We start from the raw sequence: 24,519 nt of genomic DNA on the forward strand, positions 1-24,519 counted from the left end.
GAAAACAAAACAGAACAATTCTTCTAACTGCAAACGGGTCCTTTCTTAGAAAAGCAAAACCAAAGGACATGACTCAGTCACGGAGGTAACACTTCCTCTTCTCACAGCCTCAGCCTGTTGCTGCCAGCACCTGGCTGACAAGGGATTACAGAGCTGTCTGCTCTGAAGAAGTGAGACGTAAGGTCTGCGGTGAAAATTGAAAATATGCGGGCAACTTAGTTACATGGACTTAATTACAGAGTATGTTCAGGATCTTTAAAGGGTCTAACTTTTGAATGCCTGACGTTCCTAGGTTTGTTGTTTGTAATACTACTATGTTGTAAGCCCACTTTTCATTCCAGAGGAGGCCAACGTTTTAAAGGTGCAGGATTTTAAAGGCAGCAGAGACCTCTTACAAACAGAGGTGATAGGATTTCCGGAGGAATTCCTCCGTCAGGCCCATGTCTTGTTGTTGAATTAGAGCATCTCTTTCAGATAGCCCCCTCGGCCTGATCTGAAAGTGCCAAGCGAAGGCGTATCGTCCATATCCCTTGGCAACTTGTCCCAATGCTCAAGAACAGTGACGCTTTGAAACGTGCGCCTGATTTCTAGCCTGAATTCGTCCGGCTTTGGCGTCCAGCCATCTGACCTGACACTGTCTGCATGCAGCCACTCCTGTTGACTGGTGCACACAATTGTAGAATAGCATTTAGGGCAGGAAAGGAAGATCCCTGCATCCCATGGAAATGTGGTGAGCAGGCAGAAGGCACTTACTCAAACAAGCCAGTCGCCCCTTTCGTGGTCTCTTGTGACCAACAGCGCAGAATCCAACATAGCATCCAAAGGAAAGGGACCATGTCGGCAAGGGCCATGGGCAGGCCCATCGACGGGGGGGAGCAAAGGGGCAAATTGCCCCGGAGCCCAGCGATTCTAAGGCGCCCAGGGCTCCCGGCCCTTTACAATGCCTCCGGAGCCCCAGTGCACTGCACTCCATGCGTCTCTGAGGCTGGGAGGGCACACCAAGCTCCGGGCAGTGCTGAGGGCTTGGGGGGGTGCACCATGCTCCGGGCGGTGCGGAGGGCTTGGGGGGGTGCACCATGCTCCGGGCAGTGCGGAGAGTTTGGGGGTTGCACCATGCTCCGGGCGGTGCGGAGGGTTTGGGGGGTGCACCATGCTCCGGGCGGTGCGGAGGGTTTGGGGGGTGCACCATGCTCCAGGCGGTGCGGAGAGTTTGGGGGGTGCACCATGCTCCGGGCGGTGCGGAGGGCTTGGGGGGTGCACCATGCTCCGGGCGGTGCGGAGAGTTTGGGGGGTGCACCATGCTCCGGGCGGTGCGGAGGACTTGGGGGGTGCACCATGCTCCAGGTGGTGCGGAGGGTTTGGGGGGTGCACCATGCTCCGGGCGGTGCGGAGGGTTTGGGGGGTGCACCATGCTCCGGGCGGTGCGGAGGGCTTGGGGGGTGCACCATGCTCCGGGCAGTGCGGAGGGCTTGGGGGGTGCACCATGCTCTGGGCGGGGCGAGGGCTTGGGGGGTGCACCATGCTCCGGGCAGGGTGGAGGGTTTGGGGGGTGCACCATGCTCCAGGCGGGGCGGAGGTCTTGGGGGGTGCACCATGCTCCGGGCGGTGCGGAGGTCTTGGGGGGGTGCACCATGCTCCGGGCGGTGCGGAGGGTTTGGGGGGTGCACCATGCTCCAGGAGGGGCAAAGGTCTTGGGGGGTGCACCATGCTCCAGGAGGGGCAAAGGTCTTGGGGGGTGCACCATGCTCCAGGAGGGGCGGAGGTCTTGGGGGGTGCACCATGCTCCAGGCGGGGCGGAGGTCTTGGGGGTTGCACCATGCTCCGGGTGGGACAGAGGGCTGACTGCCCCACTCCCACTTTTTCTGCCTGAGGCGGTGTCCCTTCTGGGACCACAGAGCTCCTCCTCCTCCTCCCCCCGCATGCTTTGCCCAGGGGTTTGCATCTTCACCTTGTATAACATTGCGTCCTGGAGGCAGAGACACCAGCAACAGCTCAGAGTTAGCTGACAAACCGCAGAGGTAAATGGGTCACCGGCAGGAAAGACCCCTCCGCTGCTGCTAACAGCATCCCGTGTCAAAGCCTAAAACCTCACAGACCGGACCCTCTTTCCTGGCCACACTCTGCAGGGAGTCTGCAACACACAGAAACGTCTCCTGCTCCTTGCGGTCCCCTCTGCTTCTTCCGCAGCCCCTCTCTGTGCTCAAACACGGCAGGCACTCCCCTACCCCCAAACTCACACACGGACTGGACGTATTTCTGCTCAAAGAACCCAAAGGGGATTTTGCCTTGGGATAAAACGCCAGCTGCAGAGGGGCCTGGCTGTGGATTGTGGGGCTCTGTGAGGGCTCTGGCCTGGCGGAGCTGCTCTGACATTCCTCCTGAGCTGGAGATTAAGGGGATGAAGACACAAGCCTGGCAGAGCTCACCTACAGGAAGTTTATTTCACTCCTTAAGCCAGATCCCAGCCCCTGGCTCCTCTGTGCCAGGCACAGCCCTGGGAAGGGGGTGCTAGACCGGCCACTCGCTGTGCTGCCAGGCGTCGGTCTGTTCCTGCGCAGCAACATGAAGCAGCCTCAAGAATCTTCAGAGCTCTCCAAGTCTCGTAAGTGGCTCCAAAGGCTTCCAAGAGGCCCTTCCGGCAGCAGCAACACGCCCACCATGCCCCGTCTTTCAGCTGCCCTTGGGCCCAAAATACAGCTTGAGTCTGGGGAAGGAGGGCCAGCAGCGAGCTGGGGTAGCCGCTTGTATGCCAGGCTGGCCAATCTGTGGCAGGTAGGATAGGGAGCTAAGAAGCCATTTTCTTCCGGGATTTCTTCCCTGATCATTATCCACTCTGTGTGTGTGTGTGTGTGTGTGTGTGTGTGTGTGTGTGTGTGTGTGTGTCTCACTGTGAGTGTGAGTGTGTGTCTGTGTGTGTTCATAAGCTGTTTGATCTCTTCTGTGTGACCCTCTTACAGATCAGCAGCATAGGGAGGGAAGCACAATGGTGAACCAGAGAGGAGGACTGGGTGCCCAGTAATTGTACAGTAGCATTGTCAGGTTACTGTGCTGGGACCTACCATGGCCCTGGAATTGGCCCGGACTATGAGCAGTAGCCCGAGCAGGTTGCACTAGCTCAACCTTAGACTTCTAGGGAAAACACTCCCATCCTGTCCTTTATCTTTAGCACGGTTTGCCAGAGTACCTGAGGTGTGAATGGAAAAGCCCTGGATACCTGTATGGCAAACTCCTATTCACCCAATCAAACTGCGATACCATGTCCATGGCCTTGGTTTTGAAGCAAACCGGAGACCCGCCTAGAAAACATTATCTCCTCTGCTACACAATTCCGCACCTTGTTCCCAAAAGGCTGCGGCGATTCAGCATTCGGCTCCACAGGCTCTTTGGAGTCGTATTTGCAGAAACAAACTGAGTTCCCCAATACTCAAGTCCAGTGGATTTTTCAGTAAGGGGATGGACAGAGGGACCTCCTGCATGAGAGAGATTACCTCAGAAAACATCTCATTCCCTCCAGGCCACCAAGCAGCTTCCCCCCCTTTGGCACCTCCTACCAGCCTGGCCAGAGCCAGAGCCAGGCACCCTGGGAGAGAATAGGGTTGGGTCTTTGCTCTCCCTGTGATGTGGGGAAATCACACTGGCACAGCCGGAGGCCAGAGAACCATGTTTATTAGCGCTGTACAAATACACCAGGCCTAGCTACCTGTGTGTGCTGCTGTTTGGGCTCCCACACTCGAGGTCCCCAAACTTCGTAAGGAAAGATCAGCCAGCTCTATACACTCCAACTCAGAGACCCCCCAGGGTTACCGCTAGCCCCGCAGCACCAACGGAGTCCCCTCCCTGAAAGCAGACAGCACGGAGCGAGCGCCTCAGAACCGTCCCACTATCACACACACTATCACACCGACTCCACCCTTCTCCCTGAAGAACGCCTCTCCCTCAGCATTGACATTAACTCCCCTGCCGCTGCATTGCCACCATCCCCAGCAGCAAAGTGCCCTGTGTCCTGTGTATGCCTCATCTCCCGGGCTGCCCTTAGCCTAAATCTATTTATCGTTCCTTGAAATGCTCAGGTACCCCCTGCATCCTAGTAAAAACATCTAGCTCCTGATAAACAGAGCGGGCAGGAGGAGGTGTTAAGCTCCAAAACCAGAGAAGGCCTGGACTAGTAGAGTTTCCTTGGAAAGTGTTTGAAGTGTAGACCCAATCTGGAAACATTTCAGAGCCTCCAAAACTGTGCCAGTAAATTCCCCATTCTTGTTACAGTCCAAAGGTTTCCCATCCTTATTCTTTCTAACTACCTGAAATGTCTGAGTTCTTATCACTAGAGCCCTGCAAATCTGCTTTATATCTGCAGGTATCCATATCGGCAGATGCAGCTGTAGATATCCATGGCTCATTTTTGCAGATACAGATGCAGATACAAATTTCATATCCGCGCAGGGCTCTACTTGTCTAAGCACAGTTTTCATTACAGAATAGCAAGACAGACACAGGCTGAATAAAAAGGGGCTTAAGCTGGGATGTATTTTGGAGTTTTGGGGAAAACATATATTGAGGAATATTTGAAAATATAAATGCTATTTCCCATGTATTCAGCCAAATGTAAATGCTGTTTCACATCTCTTTACGACAACAGGCTGGTAATCACAACAATTCCTGATGAGGAAAAGACACAGCTCCTCTCTTTGACACCTGGGGAAGTTCATTTGATGTGACTAAAACCTAGGATTTGGTAGATGAAGCATCTTTACAGCTTTTTTATACGTGTGCCGCCTGTGATTGTGTGGCACTGAACCGCTCAGCGTTGTAGCGTGTATCGTGACACAGCTTGCTTTAAATGGTTCGGTATCATGGTGGCTTTGTGGCGGCTGTAGTAGGACTGTGTCAGCTCTCTACAGTGGTGCTTTGTTGACTATTTTTCAACCGAGAACTAGGACTCAGCTTCAGTCCTCTCTGTGACAGACGGCAGGGATCCCCTTGAATGTGAGGTTTTGTTTACTGCTATAGCGCTCTCTGACCTGGTAGATGGCCCTCTCCCACCTGGGTAGAGTTTGGTGCATGCTCAGGCCATGCCAACAGTGGGAGGAGAAACACGAGCCAGGCTACAGCTGCCTCTTCTCCCGTCTCATTGCTCCTTGAGGATTTCTCCTTAGTCTGAAGGGAAACTCGAGGGTCCTGGCTGTGTCCGGCTGGTAGCCCAGGGGGACTTAACTGATAAAGCAAGTCTGATGTAGTTGAAGCCTGGAAGAGGTGACATAGGAGAGAGCCCAGCTTCTGTTTCTCTCAGCTGCCGCAGGAGCAAGGCCTCCATCTTTTTTCTCTCTGCCTCACACCTCTCCCCTCTTTCGCTGGCATCGCTGAGGAACACATACTGAGGAACACCGTCAGGCCTTATCTAAATAGGAGCAGAGTAGAACAGAAAACCAGTCTGGCTGCCCAAATTCCTGCAGGAGGGATGTGAGGTGCTAAGAAAACAATTCCACCTACCACAGCTCTTCAGGCTGAAACAGCTGCTTTTGTGGCATTGGCAGGTGGTCAGCTCCTCGGGCCCGCGCTGCAAGACACGCCACTCGCTTCCTGTTCTCCGAGCACGTCCCCACAGGCCAGTTAGGAGGCCAGGATGAATGTGCACAAAGCCGTCAGGCCAAAACGCGCAGCCCGATTGCAGTTCAGACTCCCAGGCCAATCCAATTGAGCATGGAACAAACAGAGGACATGCTGGCATGTGGTGCCGCCCCGGGCCCGAACACCTCCAACCTGGTTCCAGAAAAGCAGTGTTTGCGCCACAGCCAATCTCAGTACCAGGGACTGGACGAGGCTCAAGAAATTCATGAAGAGGAATAGAGATTTCACCTCAAGGCCAATGATTTGAATGGACCCCAAGAGCAGCAACTATGGCAGGGATGTACTGTAGTAGGGTTCTCAAGTGGGTTAGGGCATTGGACCCCTAGGGACACCAGGGTTATGAGGTCAAATCCTGTCCACCTGGGAGCATCACCACCAGCTACCCCATTAGAAAAGCAGGATAAAGGATTCCCAGGAGGTGGAGAGGAAATCACAACAATTCCTGATGAGGAAAAGACACAGCTCCTCTCTTTGACACCTGGGGAAGTTCATTTGATGTGACTAAAACCTAGGATTTGGTGGATGGCTTTTTTATATGTGTGCCGCCTGTGATTGTGTGGCACGAAACCGCTCAGCGTTGTGGCGTGTACCGTGACACGGCTTGCTTTAAATGGTTCTGTATCATGGTGGCTTTGTGGCAGCTGTAGTAGGACTGTGTCGGCTCTCTACAGTGGTGTTGGGGCCACTCCAAGAATTCGGTAAGTGATCAAGGGCCGCACTCTTCCAGGATATTAATGGAGGACGTGCAGGGGCTGGGATGGAGGTTGGGTGCAGAAGGGAGGTTGGGGTTGAGGATTGGAGGTGCAGGGTCCAGGACGAGGGATGGGTGCAGGAGAGGTTTTGAGCTGGAGGAGGGATGGAGGAGGGATGAAGAGTCTAGGAAGGGGTTGTGACCTGGGACAGGGATGCAGGAAGGGGTGCAGAGGATTCAGGGAAAGAGAGGAGGTGGGGAGCCAGAGACAGGCTCTGGCAGGAGGGCAGCTCCTGGCCAGCAGCCCAGTGGGACCCTCAGTCAATGGGACCCTCAGCTAGGTATGCTGCTCAACACGGCTGCCTGTGGGGGCCATGTACTGCTGTCTGTGCTCCATGCACGCTTTGGGGGAGGGGGCTTCACGCACTGCCTGAGCCTGAAACATGCCCCAGGCAGTTCCTATTGGCCAGTTTCCAGCCAATGGGAGCTGCAAGAATATGCTTGGGGCAGCGGCAGTGTGCAAAGGCCCCCCCCCCCCAGTGCACATGGCAAGCAGAGAGCACATGACCCCTGCAGTGAACCGCATGAAGCACCTTGTAGGGGTGCAGCAGCCAGGGAACCTGCCTGAGGCTCCCACAGGGCCGGTGGCGGCAGGCCGGATCTGGCCCAAGGGCCGTATTTTGCCCACCCCTGACCTACAGGCTTATCTACACTTCACGCTGCGCCACTGCTGCTCTTAGTGAAGATGCAACCTATGCTGAGGGGAGAGCTTCTCCCATTGGCATCGGCCCCCTGAGCAGGGTCATTATACGACAAACTCTTGTAGCGTAGACCAGATCTGAGAGTTGTGACCGTCCGATGGCTGTTTATTGGCCCGTATGCAATGACCTGGAAGCCTTAATCCTGTCCCGTGTCACCAAGTCACAGCAGGCACTAGCTGGGTTTTCTTCCTCCTCGTCTCTGGGGAAAAAACATGTTTGGGACAAAAATAAATGTCAGGTCTCCTTGCTCAAGGTCTTTGCTCATGTGGTGTCTGAGGGAGAGACTGTTACTGGACTCTGGGGCCAGAAAGAGAGCTGGCCGTAAGATGGAGAACTGAGACCTTCTTCCTCCTGTGACTCGGAATCATTTAGCAGATGGGAGGATGCAGGTCACTGCATCTCTCTGTCTGGCTAATGCAGAGGCAGTAGCATGCAGTGACCAGCCCAGGCCCTCCAAACAGATGGAGGGAGGGTTGGTGGTGTGGTGCTTAGCATGGCTGCATTCCAAGCAGTCGCTCTGGTTTCAATTCCTAGCCAAAGTAGGCTCTAACTCAGCTGTTCCCTTTCTGGTCTGCTTTGGGCAGGGGGTTGGACTCAAGGACCCCAACGGTAGGGTACTAAGGGTACATCTACACCGCACCGCTATTTCAGGATACCAGAGTATCCCAAAGTAGCTATCCCACGTCTTCACAGCAAGCCCGTTACTTCAGGCTCGCTATTCTGATGTCCCTGAAAACCTCATTCCACAAGGAGTAAGGGACGTTTCAGAATAGCAGGTTATTTCCAAATTTGGTGCTGTGTAGACAGCCCAAATGACGAAATAAGTTATTCTGAAACAGCATCGAAATAAGATATGAAATTTGCATAGTTCAAATTGTGTATCTTATGTGGAGTGATGGTGCAGTGTAGACGCACCGCACCCTAAGAGTATGTCTACACTTGCACCCTCTTTCGATAGAAGGATTCAAATGCAGACATTCAAAATTGTAAATGAAGCCGGATTTAAATATCCCGTGCTTCATTTGCATATTCGCGTTATGGTGCTATCTCGAAATAGCGCTATTTCGAAATAACAGATGCTGTTAAGACGCAGTGATTTTGAGAGAAAACCCTTCTCTCGAAATAACCCTTATTCTTCATACAATGAGGTTTACCAATTGTTTGTTCCTATTTTGTTTTCCATCTCTTTCTCTCCCCATCCCCCTCTTCCTCTGCTATTTATTTGTACCCTGGACCCCTTGTTCCATTTATCTGAAGAAGTGGGTTGTGCCCACAAAACCTCATGATATCTTCTACATGTTTTGTTAGTCTCTAAGGTGCTGCAGGACCATTCATTGTTTTTTACGTTTTTTCATACACAAGCAGGTGAGGCAAAGATGAGTTTCTGCTAAGAGAATGTCTATCAATCCTCACTCATGGGAAGCCACCGTCCCCAAGTGTTGGGTGGGGAAGAGGTAACATGGTAGGAAGAAGCATAAAAACTAACTTGACGGAAACAAGGAACAGATGCATTAACTATCTTGCCACAGACCTAAGTTCCTCGAGATTTATTTTTCTTTTGTCTGCAACAGCATGGGACCTCCTCTGGGTGAAAGCAACACACACAAAGTCCAGTTTTGGAAGTTGGGAGAAAGCTCAGACTGGACCTTGGGACCAATTTTGCATTTCTCTTCCATGAGGCCTCGCTAGGATGCCAAGCTGCCGATCCTGTTAGAATATCTGCCTGGCTGAGGAAGATATAGACAATGCGGAAGAACATCCTTGTAATTTTAAATTGGAGGTGCAAGTTCTTGTTTTAGAAGCTTCCTGTATACATAACGTGTGACCCACCACTGTGATGGACTCATTAGCAGCTTCCTTGCATTTATGCTAAGGGTGATAAGTCACCAAAGCCAATGCTCTCCTGCCCATATCAAATAGTCAGATCTCAGCGGGGGTAGCTCGCCTGACTTTAGACACTCTCTTTATCAAGAGTAACATCCTCTGGTTGCACAATCTTGGAAATAACTGCCCTTTGAGATTTATCGTCACAAACTTCTCATTTTTAATAATTATGTTCCCGATTGACCCAGGCTCTGCTTAAATGTCTGCCTCCCTCTTAGGCTATGTCTAGACTGCAAGCCTCTTTCGAAAAAAAGTGTCTAGACTACAACCAGTAATTTCGAAAAAGCACAATTTGCATTACATAACGCCTTTTTTCGAAAGAGCACTTTTGAAAAAAGGCGTTCTTCCTCGTAAAACGAGGTTTTCCGCCGTCGAAAAAACTGCCGCGTTCTTTCGATTTATTTTCGAAAGAACGCAACAGCAGTCTAGACGAAGGGTTTTTTTTTTTAAAAAGGCCACTTTTTTTGAAAAAAACTGTAGTCTAGACACACTCTTATAGTGTGTCCTGATTGGTTTGGTTGGTTGGTTGGTTGAATCTCAACTCCAAACCAACTGTTTTTGTAATATGTTTGGCCTGAATTTTCCAATCTTTTTACTAAGAACTCCAGCTTCTGCCCTGAGCTCCGTGTGCAACTGATCCCAACAGGCAATGAGCCGCTTGCATAGGTAAGGGTAGAATTTGCCCCACAGAAGCTGATGTCCATTGACACAGAACAAGGAATTGCTTTGGAAAGGAATATTAATAAAACCGGATTTTAAAGGAAATGGGGGAAGCAGAGGGAAAGAGGAGGTGATTAACTGGATTTTCTCCAGGCTTCTAGTCACCCATCCATAAACAAATCCTCTGAAGGCCCTAATGAAGTAGATATTTATGTTAATATTACAGTAACTGCATCATTAGGGCCCATTGTGCTAGGTGCTGTACAAACACAAGATGCAAGATGCAGCCCCTGCCCCAAAGACCTTACAATCCAGAGGGCAGAAAACAGGATAAATTACTTCCCCAAGGTGGCAAAAAAGGAAACAGGAGCCAAGACTCCTGGCTTGCAGGCCCGGACGCTGGGTATCAGACCACACTGCCTCTCGCTGCAAAGCCCTCATTTAAAAGGCGCTACAGCAGTGCAAAATTAAGGGCCTAGGTCGCAAATGTGGGTTTTGCTAAAAATGAGGACGGAAGCACAAAAACCATAAAAATATGGTAGTATATCAGGGACCTGCCCCACCATTGTGTTACTTCGGGCGTAGGGAGCTGTAGCTCCCCTGAAGAGTATGCTGGTGTGGAACTGAAGCAATGCACATTTTTTATGTCCTCCTGGAGATTTTCTAAAATTGTGTGTGCGTGCATGTGTGCGTGCGCGCGCGCGTTGGTGTATGTGTGTGTGGGTGGGTGTTTGTGTTGTGTTTTGAAAATTAAAAGGCTACAGACATCCTCAAAACGGGTCAATTTAAAACAAAACGAGAGGGTTTTTTTTTATATCCAGTTATTTCTTCTTTCTCTGCCTCTATTTCCCTCCGTTCCCCTTCCCCAAGTCTTTGTCGTATCAATTTCAGTTGTAAGCTCTTTGGGGCAGTGTAGACTCAAACATTCCACTGGGGTGTGTCTACACTACAGTTTCTCACACTCTGTCTGTACAGCACCTGGAACAGGGGGCCCAAAGGTCCAGTAGAACTACCCATAATGGTTTCCAGTACTCGACTCAAGTGCTCCTGCTCACTTTTGTTGTTTTCCAATTACACATTTTTTTTCCTCCCCCCCCCCCTTTTTTTTTTTTTTTTTTTTAAATGAAGAGCTTTCTCTGCCCTTTGCTTTCAGGAAATCAACTCAGGCTTCAGTTTTCAACAAGGCTCTGGGCAGGGGCAGGGGTCCTCCATGCAAAGTCACAACCTTAGTCATTGGCTTTCTAAAGGAAATAGTGACTACTGGTGCTTGTCTAAGAATGGCTACTCCTGTCATTCTCAGACTGGTTCTCTTGCCTACCCCCTGTCAGAAATTTTCATGTTTTCATTGAAAACTCAAAATCCCACCAAATTTTGGCCTAACATGGACGTCATAGTGCCTTATGGGAGGAGCTGTTTGCTCACGTTCCCATTCTCCTCTGTGGCCAGGGATAGATCACGACCCTTATAATGCCTTGGTCTCCCTTCTCAGGACACTGAGGCATGATAGGAGATGCATCGGGAAGTCCCTAGGTGCAGGTTTTGGTAAAATCATTTTAACCACAAAAATGTAAATTTCCGATGGAAAGCAGACACATTTCACACAATATTTAATTTTGTCAAAAAACCCCAAACACAACAATTTTCCTTTGAAAAAACATTGTGATCAACATTTTTCAACCAGTCCTAGTGATGAATCATGAAGGACTAGTCCAACATACCTTATCCCTAGAGACTACTCATTCATGTCATTCAAGGGTATCACAATGTAGCCCATGATACACATTCAGCAAAGAGACCTAGGCTACCTCTACACTGGCACGTTCTCATGCAAGAACTCTTTTCCAGAGGAGTTCTTCTGCAAAAACTCTTCCAGAAGAGAGGGTCTACACTGGCATGTGCTTTTGCGCAAGAGATGTGCTTTTGTGCAAGAGCATCCATGCCAGTGTAGACGTTCTCTTGCGCAAGAAAGCTCTGATGGCCATTTTAACCATAAGCTTTCTTGTGCAAAAAATTCATGTTGCCTGTCTACACTGGCCTCTTGTGCAAGAACAGTTGCGCAAAAGGACTTATTCCTGAGCGGGAGCGTCAGAGTTCTGGCGCAAGAAGCCCTGATTTCATGCATTAGAACGTCAGTTTACTTGCACAAGAACACGCGGCCAGTGTAGACAGGCAGCAAGTTTTTGCGCAAGAGTGGCTGCTTTTGCTTGAGATCGCACCAGTGTAGACACAGCCAAAGAATGGAAAACCGAAGTGTGCATCTAATCACTCCCGTTTACAGTTACGATGATTAGTAACAGGAGGCAAACAATTCAAGATGAAGCTTTTTTTTAAGAAGAAGAAGAAGAAGAAGAAGCTAACATCCTCTCAAGCATTCTGCTGCAGTGCTAGGGTAGTTCTACATTACACAGACTCATAGGATAGAAACAGCCTGTGTAGACAGAAATTTGCTTGTGGGTGTAGGAAAACCACCTCCCCGAACACCATTTTGCTATGTCAGTGGAAACCCTCCTCCAGCAACACAGCTCTGTCTACATTGGGAGCAGTCAGTCAGCGCTGTCATTTTTACACAGCTCTGAAAAGCTAGGCCAATGGAGCTTTTTGGTGTAGACCAAACCTTAAGGCTGGTCTATACTTAAACATTAGATAGAAGAGTCAATGACATTCATGAGGTAGAAAAATCATAGAATCCCAGGGTTGGAAGAGACCTCAAGAAATCATCAAGACCAGCTCCCTGCCCAAAGCAGGACCAATCCCAACTCAATCAACCCAGCCAGGGCTTTGTCAAGCCAGGACTTTAAAAAGCTCTAGGGAAAAAGAGTCCACCCCCTCCCTAGGGAACCCATTCCAGTGCTTTACCACCCCCTTAGTGACGTTGCTTTTCCTAATATCCAACCTAGACCTCCCCCTCCACTCGCAGCTTGAGACCATTGCAAAGCAAAGTGCTGAGCGACATAGTTAGACCAACCTAAGATCCCGTGTAGCCGACACTAGATCAAGAGAAGAATTCTAGCCACCACCTCCCAGGAGGTGAATCTACTCCCACGGCACAGAACCCGCCCCATTGCCATAGTAGGTGAGCCATTGTAAAGTTTTTTGTGTAAGCAGAGCGTTAGAAAACCCCAAGCAGACTTGTAGTAGCACCCAAGACTACACTACCCAAAAGCCGACAAAACAAAAATGGCCAGAGGGCATTCACATTTGCTCCCTCTATCGACAGATCAAGCTCACCTTGGAGGCACTCTGGGGAGCCGACAGACTCATCAGGCACCAGGGCAATGCAGTGGAGGCTAGCCCCACACCCCCAAAAGGGGCAGGCCTCAGGTGGGGGCAGGGCTGGGAACTAGCCTCCTCAGGCAGCCCTCAACGCTGCCTGGAGCACATCACATGGGGCTCTGGAGGCAAGATAAGGGGCCCCAGACTCCATGGCTGTGTCTAAACTTGCCAGCTGTCTGCACTGGCCGCTTGAATTTCCGCAAGAACACTGACGATCTCATGTAAGAAATCGGTGCTTCTTGCGGAAATACTATGCTGCTCCCGTTCGGGCAAAAGTCCTTTTGCGCAAAGCTTTTGTGCAAAAGGGCCAGTGTAGACAGCTCAGATTTGTTTTGCGCAAAAAAGCCCCAATCGTGAAAATGGTGATCACACGAAATGGTGAAAATGGGGCTTTTTTGTGGAAAAGCGCATCTAGATTGGCACAGACGCTTTTCTGCAAAAAGTGCTTTTGTAGAAAAGCGTCCGTGCCAATCTAGACGCTCTTTTCCGCAAATGCTTTTAACGGAAAACTTTTCCGTTAAAAGCATTTGCGGAAAATCATGCCAGTCTAGACGTAGCCCATCTGTTCCCACTGCCACAGTAGCAGCCGCTGTGAGCCCTGAGCCCATGTGAACCACTGACACCCAAAGCAGTTGCCCTTTTTGTCCCCTGTTGATGAGCCTGGAGGCACCACAGTGGGAGCAATGCACCGTGGGTATGTATCCCACCCTGCAGTGTTGTGGGAAGGCAAAGCTGATCACATCTTGGGATACCCTCTAAGTTCTCCCACAGCCGCCTCAGCTGTGAGAAGTGGTCTCATGAGTAGCTCTGTGAGCGCTCCGTGCTGAAGAACGTCAAAGCAGCACAGCAGCCTGACCCCTGCCCTCTGCTCCCTGCCGCACCCGTCTGCCTGCTGCTGTGTTCCCAGTGCAGGGCAGAACGGGAGCACTCCAACGATTTTGCTCTTTGCTTGTTCCACAAAAGGCACAGCGCACTCAGCTGTTAGATGCTTCCTGGAGCTTTGAAAGAGAGGAGAGCAGAGCAGCAGAGATCAAAACACTGAGAAGAGCAATCAAGCCAGGCATTGTGGGATACTGGAGGAAGCCAGTTCTGGCGACAAAACAGCAGTGTGTACGCTAGCTCTTTGTCGACAATAAAGGGAGGGGAAAAGTAAAAAAAATCTCTCCTGGGGTGGAATTTTTTGGTTGCCAAAACTGGGCATTTTTCCTAACAAAGTCGCATTGTGGTGCATACGCTCTCGCTGTTTTTTGGCGACAAAACTTGGTAGTGTAGACAAGGCCTCACGGTGAAATCGACTCCAACTAGAAAGTTGCCCAGGCACAAAAGGAGGCAAATGTAAATGCGAAGACTGTAAGTGAGGGGTGAAAGTAAATGCGATTGTTTCAATGCTTTCCATATGAATAGCCGCCCTCATGTATCCAGAACAGAGGTAAGGAAACAGGTTCTCCTTTTAAACATAGGGGCCAGACCCTCAGTAGGGGAACATCCAAGCAGCCCTACTGAAGATCAATGCCAAGTCACACCTGCTGAGAATCTGACTCTGGCTTGTGGTTTCTCTCAGCAGTATCTCAGCAAGTCATGTTTAAAATTAAAATCATGTGGAGGCTGTGGTTTTAATAAGATACTCTTCAATGCCAAAAGAGTAAAGGAAACGCCTCTCCATTGTAGCTTGCACTCGAGGCCGGAAAAGAACCAAGGCATCATTGCATCAAATCCTTTGCAGGGAGTCGCATTGGATAATTTGTCTCTTCTTTCTGGAAGGAGCTGGTGGCTGGGATGACAGTTGTGGAGTTTAACGTTTCCTCACACTCAGCCAACAGCCTAGTGTACATCCGGGAAGGAGCAGAGCTGAGCACAGAAAAGGACAGCCAGATGTTACAGCCTGACAGATCACCCATAGCACCACTTCTCTCCTGCGGTACTAATTCAGAACATTAGGCGTGGAGGCATTGGTCAATGAAGAAAGAGCAGCATGTGAGCAGCCGTGAAAGCCTGATCAGTTATAAAAGAGTGTGCCAGGATCATCATAAATCCACTCTTCCCAGCAGGCTTTGAGACCAGGTTCCTGCAGCTAATAGAACATTCAGCGATGGATCCTGGGATGAAAAGGACTTTCGAAATTTGTTCCTTGATGATCGAGTAATTTCCAGAGGGCCATGCCAGAGTTCAGGTGCCTGCTCAGACCTTTAAAAGAGATTTCCTCCACCTCTTCCCCCTCCGGTTAGCCAGAGTAACCCACATGGGCTGAGCAAGATTGTGCTCCGCCACCATGAATGGAAAAACAATCAGGGACGGTCACCGTTTTGGGATCCAAGTCTGCAGCCCGCTCATTGCTTTCCTCCCCTTCCTCCAAGTCTGAGTTAGGCCTGGCCTCGCCATGGAGCCCAGCTGGTCTGGTTTCAGTGGGAGCTCAGGCTGCCTCAGGATCAGGCCCAAGGCCATCGCTAATTCTGTGCTGAAGTGGGTGGAAGCTTTTCCATTCCAGGTCTGAGCAATGTCATCATTGCAACAGGCACAGGGAGCCATGCAACGCCTCTATCATTACCAAGCCATGGGAAGCCATGTGGGCAGCCAGCTGTACCCTTGCCCTAAGCCTCAGCAGCATTGCTCAATGAACCCGAGTGGAAGTGATTAGCAGGTGGTGGCCCTAACAGCCTCTTCCCACACTGAACGTGCGGCGCGAGTCCTGTGGAATCATGCTCTTCCCGATTGCAACATGGGAAGTTGCGTTTTACGTGGATTGGGAAAGGCAGCAGCAGCAACACCAGTGGCGGGGTTGAAAAGAAGAGGCTGAGAGATGAATATATCTATATTTTAAAATCCTGGGAGTGTCTCCAAGAATTGGGAGTCAGAGGGTTGGCGTGCAGGGACTAGCTAATACTACAGTCATCAGGGCAGGCTTTTACTCCAAGGCTAAACGGGACATTCTGGCTTATGCAAGCAGCAATTAAAGATAAGGAAAGGCAGCCAGACTCCGGAGCCAGAGGGGAATCTTGTTACAGCCACAGAGATAGCCAGCAAGGGGGACAAACCAAAAATGGGCCAATCCTACTCATCAGAGACAGCTTTCTAAGCTCAAAGCAAACACCCAAAGACTAGCAGCGCATTTGCTCGTAAGCATCCTAGGAGGGCTATCTCACCGCTCCCTGCACGGGTGGGACTGGAACCCACCACGCTGCCCTCCCCATGTGAACATCCTATCCCACAGAAGAACCCACCCCTCTGCCCTCTCCAGGTGAACGCCCTATCCCCCAGGCCACACCAGAACCCGGCTCTTTAATTTTCCAGTACTAGAGACTAATTATTCTGCATTGAAGACCAAACTCATGAATGGGCTCCAAAAGTTCACCAACTTTAGGGCAAGCTGCGGAGCTGGTGGAAACAGCTCTATAGCTGTATTGCCAGGGAAATGGAATGCATGCAAACAGTGTGTGTTTTCATACAGCTAAGTGTGTGTGTATACATCTAGCAACAAAGGATGCGGGAAGCAGGGACTCGAACGGATTTGGAGGTTGTGTGGCTGATCAGCTGCACATAAGTTTCCATTGGAAAGAGCCGATGTGATCCCGGGGGGCTAAACAGGGGAGTCTAGCGTAGAAGTCGAGAGGTTGTTTTACCTCTGGATCTGGGGACTGGAATGCGGTGTCCCGTTCCAATGTGCACGGTTCACGAAGGATGCGGATAACGTGGAGCGCGGTCCAAGAGGACCCATGAGGATAATGAAAGGATAAGAAAACAGGCTTTACGGCGATAGCCTCCATGAGCACAATCTAACAACAAGAAGGTTCAAGGGGTTACTTGATTATAGTCAATAAGTATCTACGTGGGCAACAAATATTTAATCACCGGCTCTTTAATTTAGTAAACAAGGTGTAGCGCAGTCCGATGGCTGGAAGCTGAAGCTAGAAACATTCAGACAGTAAAAGGGGTGTGCATTTTGACAGTGAGGATAATTAACCATTGGGACTACTTACAAGGGGTATGGTGGATTCTAGAGATTATTCTAGAGAAGTTCTATGCCATATTATACAGGAAGTCAGACTAGCTAATCAGGGGGACGATTCTGGTGTTGGGGTCTATGAGTCCATGAGATCAGTTTTGCTTTCTGGATCTTGTCCTCAAACTCTTCGATGCCTGTCCATTCCATACGGCACCTTTGGGAGTGTGTGCACCACTTGGTAAGGAACCAGAAGCCTATGTGTATCACGTACGAAAAGGCCAATGCATCTCTGTTGATGTCCAAGCTGCAGGATTCATCAGATTGCCTTTCACAAAGGAGACATCCAGATTTTGCCTTTTATTTCTAAAAGCCTGTGCGTAAATCTCAGCCACACAGCTTTGATTTCGAGATGATTTATAAGCTTCATCTGCTTCAGGAAATAGATTCACAAATCAGGCTAATAAATTCTAAATACAAAGCCTGGATCTTTGAGCCCAACCCCCACTCACGTCTTGTATTTATTTTTTAATTTTACTTTATACTTGGACTGTGAATAGACAATTTATAAATCTAATCTTCCAAGCCTTGTCAGGCAGATGGGAAGAACCATGTGAAACATAGTGATGAGGCTGTAGAGTTTGTGTGGGAAAGGACAATCAGCACCCCACAAATTGTGCAAAATAGTTGGGTTTTGTTTTGATGCTGCTCTTTTACACACTCTTCCCCCTCCCTGCCAAGCGTTAAAGTGCCCAAAAATAAAATTCGCAAGATTTCACCTGGGAGAGAGGCCCAGCAGGAGCTAAAATAACTTAGACTGTGGTCTACACTTATCAATTAGACGGGAGTAGCTACATCACTCAGGGCTGTGAAAAAAACTTCACTTCCTGTGCTGCATAGTTAAGTCGACCTGCCCCCGGTGTACACACACATCGGTCAGCAGAAGAATTCTACTGTTGACCCAGCCATTGCTTCAAAGAGAGCTGGATTAAGTCCATTGATAGAAAAAACCCTTCCATCAAAGTATGTGTCTACAGCAAGATGCTACAGCAGAACCAGTTATTGCATCATGGGCTAGGCACACCCAAGGACTTGTCTATCCTTTGGATTCAGAAATCATGGCCTAAACTGAGTGGTAAAGAGCATCCCGACTCCCTGCAATTTAAGGTTTCAGGTGTCTGGTTTTCAACTGGCATACCTGGTCAAAAAGGGATCCTGGTGGCTCTGCTCGGCACTGCTGACCGGGCCATATAATCTCTGCTTGGTGGCATAGCACGGGACCCAGTGCTAAGACAGACTCCCTACTTTCCTGGGCTCTGCATACTTCCCAGCAGGGGCCTCCAGGTGCTGACCCGGCAGCTCCCATTGGTTGCAGTTCCCAGGCAATGGGAGCTATGGAGCTGGCACTTGGTGGCAGGAGCAGCGTGTGGCTCCTGTTGGCCAGGAACCGTGACCAATGGGAGCTGCAGGGTCAACACCTGTGGGTGTGAGGGCAATGTGCAGACGGAGCCTCCTTGTACCTAGGAGCTACAGTAAGAGCCGCTGGGACTCTACACCTCCAACTCTCTGCACTACCCAGGAGCCCCCTCCTACACCCCACAGAGCCCTCCTCCCGCACCCCATCCCAGTGAAAGTGAATGAAGGTCAGGGACAGCAAGTGACAGAAGCAGGGCAGATGGAGTGAGCAGAGAAGGGGCTTCAAAGAAGGGGGATGGGGACGGGGCAAGGCTTTTCCGTGTTGTGCTATTACAAAGCTGGCAACCAGGGACATAGCATGGGGGCACAAAGGAACATGGATCCCCCCAATGACATGGGCAGGAGGAGCCAGGGGCCAGCCAGCAGGGCCAGAGTCCCTGGATGTCTGGGAGGACTAGCGGGGGGGCCTGGCAACGGCAGCAGGGGTATGGCAGCCCTGTACTCACCAGCAGCAGTGGACGAAGCGGAGCAAGGCAGCCCCAGCTCACTCTGCTCCCCCAGCGCATCATTTGGGGGAGGGAGGCAGGACCACCCCACACTCACTGATGGAAAGTGGAGCAACGTGGCAGGGGGAAGCAGAGCGAGCTGGACTCACGCTGCTCGACTTCTCCCGCTGCTGCTAGGGAGTGTGGGGCCCAGACCCCTGCTATTAGCATGAGCCCCCTGGGCTGCATCGAGAAAAGCGGCTGGGTGGGACACAGCAAGGGCAGGGCAGGATGAGGAGGGGGTGGGACCTGGAGTGGGGGATGGGTGTCTTCAACCTTCCCCAGGCTGGGAGGATTACATGGCCGGTGCCTTCCATGTCACCCCTAACCAGTGGGGATAAGAGAGCTGCAGCTACCAACGTGCCTATAAAAACAGAGCCCTTGTCAAGCAGACCAGGCCCAACCTGCAGGCTATGAACAGAGGAGTTTCTTTCGTGTTTTAGGAGGCTTCCTCTTTCAGGGCCCGGAACGCAAACACCACAGCGTTGGGCAAAACCTTGAGAACCACAAAGCCGGGCTGACCAGGCTGCCGAGTGCAGAGTAACAGCAGCAGAACAGGCCCAGTTTTTCCCACAACATTGCACACACTGTAATTACACTGGTTGTGCAAGCCACGGTGGCAGTTGCGCAGGAAGGAAATCAGTTACAAAAACGTCCGGCACAATTCACACACGCGGCGGTGGAAGGCTGGGCAGTCAATTGCAAACAGGTAGCTGGGGACATGGAAGGACATTACAACCTGAGGCAGATAAAGGGCTTTCTAACGCAACACGACATAAGCTTGGGCCCTGATTCTGCTCAGCTTTATGCCTGGGTTGTCATTTGCACTTCTGCAAAGACTGGTCATTTTCAAGCACTGAAGGAAACATTCGGATCATCTAGACCAGTGCTTCTCAACCAGGGTACAAGTACCCTTAGGGGAACTTGAGAGACGTCAGGGGGGTACGTCAACACAACTGAAATTTGGAGAACACTGTATTTTTGTTTTAAGTTTCACGGCACTTTATTATTTTTGTACTTTCTACACCCAAAAATGTCAACACCCGCCCGGCTACGATTAAGCTGTTTAAACAAATGTGTTGCAATGGTAGAAAAAAATTGTGTGTGTCTGAAAACTGTAGGTCAGGGGTTCCCAACCTTTTCAGTCCCCGTATCCCCTTGGCTTTTAGTAACATTCCCGTACCCCCTATTCAATATGAAAGGAAATAAATTCTGGATTCTAGAATCCACAACGTTTTCCACTCAATCTACTACTTTTGGACTATTTCAGTTAGGATAATCTAGTTATTTACCAAATATTCCCCGTATCCCCTTGACAAATTTCTCGTACCCCCTGGGGGTACGCATACCCCAGGTTGGGAACCCCTGCTGTAGGTACTGGGGATATTTTTTTTTTTTTGAAAAAGGGGTACTTTATTAAAAAAAGATTGATAATCACTTATCTAGACCGGGGTGAGGAACCACCAGCACTCTGGGCGCATGCAGTTTGTCAGGGTTAGCCCCTGATGGGCTGCCCGATGTTTGTTTACCTGATTGTCTGACCGCTCCCTGTTCTCAGTGGCCACGGTTCACCATTCGTGGCCGGGGGAAGCTGCGGGAGTCCACCATGCCTGGGGTTGCCGGATGGTTGAAACAAAAATACCAAACACCGCCCCCCGCCCCAAAAAAAAGGAACAGGGGAGAAGTTGAGCACTAAGACCCAGGGGAACTTGGTCAGCAGCCATTTTGTACTGGCAGCCTTGCAGAACCAGGTAAGGATGGGATCAGGGGCCCGGGGGTGTTGGGAGGGGGGAGGGGCGAGGCCGGGTGCTGAGTGTTTGTAGGGTTGCCAGGTGCCCGGCATTTTCGCCTCCTGGCCAGGGAAAAAGTATGGAGAGCTGCAGAGCCTTCTTTGTGAGTCTAATCTTAACATCTCTGTGGCCTTGCAGGACACGGGGGAGTTCCCTGAGGAGGGGCTGCCGATGGCCCCACTGATCTGTACTAAGAGAACATACTTGTCACCTCCAGGTCAGCAGGTCACATCTAGTGCGGCTCAGGAGCTGCCTAGAGGCGCTGGTATCTGTTGAACGATCTCCTTGGACTGGCTTGATTGAATCAGTTCAGTTCCTAGCAGGCCAGGGGGGTGAGTTATATGGGCCTGTGGAGCCCGGGGGCTCAGCTCCAACAAAGTTCAGGGCCGGGTCTCTCCTCTGGCCCCACTTGCCACCCCTGCACAATTTAAAAGGGTCCTGGAGTCCCCCACTACCCTCAGCAGTGCCGTGGGGCTCAAGTGGCTTCCTACCTGCTTGCTCTGCAGGTGGCTGCCAGCATGTACCTGTGGCCCCTGAATGTGGGGGGTGTCCCCAACTGTCGCCCCCCACCCCAAGCGTCCCTGCGGCCAGTGAGAGCTGCAGCGTGGTGGTGCCTGTGGGCAGCAGTGCATGGAGATCCCTCAGCTCCTCTGCCTAGGAACTGCTGCCAGAGGAGGATGGGTCATGTTACAGGAGCAGCCCCAGAGAAGTGTCACAAACCTGCTCCCCTCCTGCACCCCCATTCTCTCCCCTCCATCACCTGCTGTCCCCAAACTCCCTTCCAGAGCCTGCACCCCCTCCTGTACCCTATCCCGTGCTTCAAACCAGAGCCTGCACTTTTGTGCACATGCATTCTGTGACTTCCATGACATAATTGGAGTTTTAGTAGTAACTATTAGTTCACTAGGGGTACATCTACACAGCAGCATTATTTCAGAAACATCCATTATTCCAAAATAACTATGTGAGCATCTACACAGGTCACCTGTTATTTCAAAATAACGGGAGGCTTATTTTGGTGTTGGTAAACCTCATTCCACGAGGAATAAAGCCTCTTCTGAAATAGCTATTTCGGAATAGCAGTGGTGTGAACAATTCACTGCTGCTCTTTCGAAATACCTCCTCTCCCAGTGCAATTCAAAGTAATTACTCCCCAGTGCTTCCTGGGGCACTAAATCGAGGTAGTGCGTCCACATTAGGGGAGCCTGCTTCAGATTAATTTACAGGCTTCCTTGTCGTGTAGACGCGCTATTTCGAAATAAGCGATTTCGGAGTATTTCTTCCGGAATAATTTATTCTGAAATAATCATGTAGTGTAGATGTAGTCTAAGTAAAGTACAACTGTGGTCACAAAGCTGGAAAAAGACCTGATCCAAAAAATGCCAATTATTGTGCGTAGACTGGAAAAGGTGTATTAATTGATTGACTGGTGAAAAGCAAAAGTGAGAATTTCTACCTTGGATAAAGATTTGGGGGTTTGAAAAAGCGCACAGAAAAAAACCTACCCTTGAAAGTTGACTGAAACATTGTGAAGCTTCCATTTCTCCACTCTGCCTCCCAATGGAAAGTGGAAAAGTTTTGACCCAAACAAACAATGTCTCTGCGAGTTTGTTTTTCGGTCCAAAAAAGCCATTTTTCATCCAAACCAACCAACTACCCCATCCTGAGCCTGTTCCAGCCAGCTCTAGCCAGAACACAGCTCAGTGGGGATATGGATACATAGAGTAAGAGCAAAGAGAACAGGGTACGCTTTGGATGGTCTAATGAACTGACACTGGCAAGCAGAACCTGAGGCAAAGAAACTTTGCTCTGAGACACAGCAGCTCTGCCCAGAGACCAGGCACATCAAGCCATGACTTGAGTCCTCCTGAATAATTCCCACACCCATGCCTGTACATGAAAGCAGCAGAGATTGAAAGGAAGCATCATTGAGGCCTGAGCTATGCCATACCCTGTGCAATTATAACAGAGGTAAACATCTTATACAATCATGAGCCATAGCACCTAAGGCCTGAGGGATCCACCTCTTGTGAGAAGGTCATGACAGGAAACAAGAGGAGACTTTCACACCTAGGAAGCATTAACAATGGTACAGACTGATGGAGGAACCGACCTGGTGGCCCCATGTACAAGCAGCAGCACTACATTGAGAGTTTTCAGAGCAAGTCAAAGAGGAAGGGAGTGGGCCAGAGGGCGCAAACAATGGGATTATGGAACTTTTTACCTCATAAATATCAAGGCCAGAAGTGACCAATAGGATAATCTAGTCCAGCCTCCTGATACCGACTGGAGAACGTCATATTGTCACCCCTATCCGACACCCGGCAGAGACAGAGCCTCTCTTTTAGAGAGAAAGCACATCTTGTTCTACAGGCTTCAAGTGATGGCAAATCCACCATGTCTTTAGCAAATTGCTCTGTTGGTTCAATGTCATTGTTACGAGCTCGAATGCGGGCAGCAGCCTATACTGTGGTGTTTTGTGACTTGTTAAGCACCAGTGGGATCCATCATGGTGCAAAAGCATTTTCGTTCTTAAAATAAGTAAACAAACGCACACTCCTTGCCTGGGTGTGGTCTGGGGTCTGCCCTGCATAGGTATGGTGGATCTCCGCAGAGCTACTGACATACAGGTGTCCACAGTTCACAATGATCATCAGAGCCAGCATTGTTTCTAGCCATCTTGGAAGTTAGACAACTCTCTGGAAACTGTCCCTGCACAGCAGAGCTGCAGAGCGTTGTGGAGACAACATGACAACGTTTGCAGTGTAGCTGTTCCACGGATAAGCTGCGGACTTCACATTCCAGTGGATCTGGCACCAGCTCTGAAAATGTACCCTCCAACCTGTCAAAGAATAAATACATCCATGAGTACAGAGCCACTAAAATGGAACCTAAAGTGAGTCAGAAGTGTGCATGTCAAAATACACGATGTGGATACACAGCGCTTCATCCGAGGCCTGCAGAAACCTTTCCTTTAACTAGACGCCTATGACAGGACAATCTGAAAAAAGGCCCCGTCCCCACCACACCTAGTCCAGCCAACATCAGCTAGATCAAGGGCGCCGAGCCCGGTGAGATGGAGTCAGTTGACACAGGCTGTGAGGCGCAATGTCTCATTGCAGTGTGGATGTCCCCTAAGTGCCGAGGGGGCAGTTGGGTATCCACCCCTCAGGGACATTCAAGAGGAGTTGGGTTCTTAACTGTTCTTTGGGCCTTTGAAAATCCCTCCCTCAACTAGTAACCTCCAGCACCCCAGCTGGAGGCATAAGAGCGCGACCCAACCTCCCGTTTGTGAGGCAAGGACTGTGGCGCTGTCAGAGGTCACCCGGGACACCCTCCACCGCAGTAAGTGGCTCACTGCACTGAGTAGGAGACAGGAGAGTTACCTGCCAGTGCCAGCATCTCCTGCTGCTGATTCTGGTTCATCAGCATGGATTCCTCTACCTAGATCCCTCAGGCTTGGCACCACATCGATGATAACAGAACTCGGGACGGGGCTACAGCTCACTCGAATAGAGGAGGAAGAATTCTTTCCCTATGCCACCGCGCCATTCCAATACCACTGCCACAGCCTGAATCTTTCCCGACCTTACTCTGCTGTCCGTAAGTCCTTTCACCCTCTGCACAAACACAACCCAGCCCGTTGCACAATGGCTACCTCTGACCCTTCAACCTTCCTCCATTGTTACAGATTAGGGAGCAATGATACGATTAGGCTTGGAAAGTTTACATTTGGACTTCGCCTCCCCCCTCAGGCCTTCCCAACCACCATCATGGTTAAGTATTAACATTTATGAAAGGGAAATGGTACAAACAACAGGCCTTTCCGGACATGGGCCCACTTGGATTTACAGGTTTTAGGGGTATTTGGATCTGAATTAATTAATCAATGACTATTTCTGATGGATTGTCAGAAATCTCATTCTCTTCTTTATAA

At 50.3% G+C, this 24,519-nt stretch overlaps 1 long non-coding RNA gene across 1 annotated transcript in view; it reads right to left on the bottom strand.

Moving 5' to 3' along the window:
- The window catches only part of LOC112546519 (uncharacterized), a 177,045-nt gene extending 152,858 nt beyond the window's left edge, over positions 1 to 24,187 (bottom strand). Inside the window, exons 1-2 of the long non-coding RNA XR_012906532.1 lie at positions 23,969 to 24,187; positions 22,807 to 23,424 (exon numbers count right to left, since the gene is read on the bottom strand). This is a non-coding gene — a long non-coding RNA (uncharacterized LOC112546519). The remainder of the gene's footprint in view (positions 1 to 22,806; positions 23,425 to 23,968) is intronic.
- Between the last annotated feature and the right edge of the window lie 332 nt (positions 24,188 to 24,519).

Source organism: Pelodiscus sinensis, chromosome 11 (genome assembly GCF_049634645.1).
Source record: "Pelodiscus sinensis isolate JC-2024 chromosome 11, ASM4963464v1, whole genome shotgun sequence".
Classification (NCBI taxonomy): domain Eukaryota; kingdom Metazoa; phylum Chordata; order Testudines; family Trionychidae; genus Pelodiscus; species Pelodiscus sinensis.